This window comes from Meleagris gallopavo, chromosome 9 (assembly GCF_000146605.3).
Source record: "Meleagris gallopavo isolate NT-WF06-2002-E0010 breed Aviagen turkey brand Nicholas breeding stock chromosome 9, Turkey_5.1, whole genome shotgun sequence".
Taxonomy (NCBI): domain Eukaryota; kingdom Metazoa; phylum Chordata; class Aves; order Galliformes; family Phasianidae; genus Meleagris; species Meleagris gallopavo.
The window spans coordinates 9,131,560-9,136,233 of record NC_015019.2 but is presented as its reverse complement, the minus strand read 5'-3'; the positions used below and the strand labels follow the sequence as shown (position 1 = coordinate 9,136,233).

The following is a 4,674-nucleotide window of genomic DNA, read 5'->3' as shown; positions in this document are numbered from 1 at the left end:
GCATAAAAATTCACTCTGGGCAGAGCCCTATAGTAAGAGCTGTGTGCTGAGCATGATTTTTTTTGTATTTAAATGTCTCTAAGCAGCATTATCCAGTTCCTTAAGTTACACAAATTTAAAAAACCTTAAGCTTCAAAAGGCATGAAGTTTACAACTCCCCATTTATCTATGCTCCACTGTCTCTAAAATAAAAGCATTATATCTTTAGGTGGAGGCATTCATCTTTAAATATATTGAATAAAATGCCTCGGCATGTCCAAAGACCAGAAGCAGGTCTGTAAACCTGGTGGTGGTCATTAGCCTCACAGACAGACACAAAGCTTGACACCCAGAGATGATCACAACCAGCCTTCACACTTAGCTCTACTAAGGCACATGAGCAGTCCTTAGAATCAACAGGACCCCAGAGAGGCACACACATTCACTGCCGGATTCAAGTAAACAAAGCTGAGTTTGAGGAAAGTTTTTGGCTACCCCTACTTGCTGCATGCTGTTGTCCCCACCAACCATCACAGTGCACAGTTCCTCAGGATGCCAAGAGCCCAGAGGCCCTTCAGTCCCACACAGGACGTTCTCCCTGTGACACTGCCAGATCCTGTGGCTCCTGAGCACCTCCTCCTCCCCAGCCCTGTAGCAGCCACCCAGCTCCGGGCACCAGGAAGCACTCTTGGAGCTGCTTGACCCAAATGCTGAGCTTAATTAACTCAACACCGCTGTAATTCAGCAAATAGGGAATAGCAACAAGCCAGCAGCACACGTATACCAGATTCAGTTGGGTGTGTTTTAGCTCTGAAGAGCTGAGTGGATTGAGGTGGTTCTAGCAGAAAAGCAGCAGCAAAAAAGCACACCAAAAAAGCAGCATTTCTATGACATGCAGCCTGAGACGAGACAAAAACAGAACAAGGAGGCCTACCTGCTCCAGCTGGTCATGGGAAGCAGGGCTTGTCCTCCTGCAGCTCCACACAACCCAGCCCTGACCCTCCTCACTAAAGGAGCAGCCTCTGCCCTCAGGGCACCTTTTATTCATTTTCCTTTAGCTGGTGTCAGCTGGGGCTCTCCACACCCTCCTTCTCTGTAATTATCTCCTCATCTTTGAGTTAATTGCTGCTTGGGGGAGCCCATCTCCTGCTTACTGTGTGAGTCAGCCTTGCACCAGGGCGCTGGGGTTACCATTCTAACCGAGGGGCTGCAAATTCACCTCCCTGGGACCATCCTCATACCACTGGTGGCATATCCACCAGTAATTCACTGATATCTTTATTTCTGCAAAGCATATACATGGTGCATGGCCCAACTATGATATTTTTATTCTGCAATAAAACCTTGCTATATAAACCAGCTGTTCCTCCTATTAGATGTCTGTGTATCCTTTAGGTAAATATTTTCTCTTGCTAACCTGGTGTCATGAGCTTCCCCAGTTAAGATTGGTTTGAGGAATCTATATGCATTGATGTCCCCTAGTTGCTGATGGCCTCACATTTTGACTGTAACCATGGTGCTGCTGGATTTATCATGGCTGCATGGCACAATGTGTATCTCATTATTCTTTCCTGGCAGCTTTGTATAGCTTTTATTTAGCTGTAAAAATAATTTACATTTCTTGAGCATCTGAATTAAAGATAAAATAGGACTATGACATCAAGGGCTGGAGATTTTATGCAAATTTATTTATAAAAATAAATCACATTTAGAATACAAAATTACACAAATGTCTTCTACAAATCACCCATTCCTTTAAAAAAGTTAAATCTTTCTTTTTTAAGAACAGCGCCTTAACACGTTATCCACAGAGCTGCAACATGAACGGAAACATAGCAGAAAATCCAGAGTGAAATCAGGGAACCTTGGGCTGATGACATCAGTTTTGTGACAAGGAAATTTTTGCTCCTTCATCACCTGAGGTTGCTGCAGGTCACCAGCCCATGGCACTCTACTTCAGTTGTTTCTGTCCTGGGATGGAATTCTGGCTCTGTTAAGTCAACGGCAAACTCTTGGTTGACTTCACAGGGGCTGTGATGCTCAGTTGGAGGAGGTGAAGCTCAGGAAAAGCATCACAAATCCATCTCAGCACAGCCAGGCACCCGTGTCACACACATCACCCAACTGCATGGACTGATCCAAAAGTTGTAGTGTTCAAATGTTCTGAAATAGTGTTTCTAGGAACGCCCCGCAACTTGCACCTAATCCCAACACATTCAGACATCAGAAGGCCCACAGTTTTTTATTGTCTTCTGGGATTTCAGAATGGTGTAGAATACATCTTTATAAGTAGGATCTAAGTGACGGTGGTTTTCAGATTATGAAGCTAACTGAAGTAAATAGTTTAACCATAGTTCTTATTATTTCAAAACAGTTATAAACTTTGAATATGAATATTTCTTTCTGCTCTAACCTCAGGCTTTTCCCTTAGCCCCTTCTGGTGCTTGGTTATTTTAACGTTGTCTTCCCTTACGCAAGATCTCTGCTTTATATTCATGAAAGAGAAATCAATAGCTGTTTTCTCGACTTTCCATTGAAATAATCCATATGGGGGTTCAGCTGTGATCCACACTTTCAGTATGAGATCTCTTCTGCATGGCGGCAGAAGTATGCAAACCTCAGCAGACATCTCTGCATTTCCATCATTCAGGACTCCTCACTGCACAGTGCTATCGCCATCGCACTTCACACAAAAGAGGTCAGAGAATTGTTTCCTAAAAAGAAACAAAAAGGATTAAAATGTGAACTGTCAGTAGGTGTGCAACAAACCCCACAGGCTTCCATTGCACAGATGTGCTCCTGCAAAGATGGGAGAACGGTGCTGCCTGGCTGACACACTGCAGGCAGGAGGCACAGCAGCGCTGCCCCGTGCAGCTTTTCTGCCTGCCTTGCTGTGCATCTCCTTTCAGCACAGGCATGGAAGCATGGCTGCTGGTTTGGGGACCTCCTGTCACAGCCCTGTCAGCACAGATGTGCAGGAATTGCCTCGCGCGGGGCTCTGCTGAAGGCCGAATGCTGCAGGCAATGCCGTGCTCCCTCCTTTAGCTCTGCTCCTACGCAGAGGCCAAATACAGCCCCTGATCAAAAGCAACACAGGAGATGACTTCTCCTGCAGTCAGAAAGCAGCTCTATGGGGGATTGGCCATACTGAACCCCTGTCATCCCTGCCACCCAAATTGCTGAGCCTCTGCCTGTTGTGTGAGCTCTGAAAGCACAGCTGCACTGTGATCTTGCAGAGTACCTGCAGCCAGCTGTCCTCTCAGAAATACTACAATGGCTATTTAAGTATTTCACACTGTCATGCAGCCTAACTGGACCAGTGAAATTGGTTACATCAAGCTGAAATCAGCAAACAGCACTAGCTGTCTTCATTTACCCATGCAGTGAGTTTGGATGCTGTGCTCCCCACAAGAAGACCTGTGGAATTTTGTCATTGTTAGAGGGAGACTTTGGTTCCATATGAAAACCTCAGCTAACCCCACAACTGTTATCACACTGCTGTTCTTACTGAGATCTCTTCACTTGCTTCTAGAAAAGAGGACCTCAAGAGCACAGCTATTGGTAGACAGGAGCAGAATACACTTTATCACCTGGGTGAGACCTTTCCTGGTCAGTTCTTGTCTCATCAGCGTACCTGAGAGTGCTCTGGGCAGAATTTTGTGTCCCATCTGTGTTGGCATCTGCAATGTTATGTGCACAGGGCAGGAGAGTGATGCTCAGCTCCACATGTAGGCTGCTGCTGGACCAAACGCGTTTGTTCATTAGGGCTTCCAAACCATGGAGGAGAAATGAAGAAATGGAGAGGGGAAAGAAAGGAAAATGTATGAATTAGAAATGTCATAATTAAGAAGAGTTAAGTTAACTGGAGACTGATTTAACGAACACAGAGTAGTTTGACATCTCAGGAGGGAGTAATACCGCGACAACCTCAGGCAGGGCTTCAGGCCTCAGCCAGCATGGAGCTGATGTGCTGAATCCCACTGCAGACAATCGGATTTCAGCACATGTTGAAGTACGGGGCCACGGAGGGATGGTTTGTGAGAGCTCTGTAAAAGCCCAGCCTTCCATTCTCCCAAACCATATGGGTTTGACTTCCCATATGGAGTGACAAAATAAAAATATATTCTAAAAATAGCTTTCAAAAATGCACTGGCTGAAGGCTGCTTCCTGTGCTACAATTTGATTAGTCTTGTGTTTTATTTCTACAGCAGTGATTCCAATTTATCTCTGATTTGGAGCTTGAAAAGCTGCTTTTATAGTTATAGGCAGAGGAGAAAAAGGCATCCGGGAAGCAAATATAGAGAGCTCTTCTGGCTTTATAGGAGCTGCAGGAACAAGCAAAATGATTTTAGAGCAGCAAAAAACAAAGTGATACTGGAAGATGATCTATCTTTGCAGTCTGTATTTAACTTCCCTGTCAGCCTCTCTGCTAGCGTGAAACATTACATATTCTGTGCAGCTACAAAGCAACCTGAAGAAGCCAAAAATTGTCAGGGAAGAAATCCCCCGGGTGGGAAGAAGCAGTGCCAGCACCGCCTGGCAGCAAACCTGGCCGCCACGGCCACCGCACCCTGTGCTGCCTGGTGGCATCCGATGCAGAGAAGCTGGCAGTGCAGGCGGAAAGTGGCTAAAGGTACAAGCAGCCCCGTGGGGGCTCTGCTGTAATGAGCCCTCTTAAAAATCATACTCTTAAAA

At 45.6% G+C, this 4,674-nt stretch overlaps 1 long non-coding RNA gene across 1 annotated transcript in view; it reads right to left on the bottom strand.

The window, feature by feature from the left end:
• Positions 1 to 1,665: 1,665 nt before the first annotated feature.
• LOC104912177 overlaps positions 1,666 to 4,674 on the bottom strand; it is a 55,071-nt gene continuing 52,062 nt past the window's right edge. Inside the window, exons 3-4 of the long non-coding RNA XR_004160659.1 lie at positions 3,614 to 3,746; positions 1,666 to 2,693 (exon numbers count right to left, since the gene is read on the bottom strand). This is a non-coding gene — a long non-coding RNA (uncharacterized LOC104912177). The remainder of the gene's footprint in view (positions 2,694 to 3,613; positions 3,747 to 4,674) is intronic.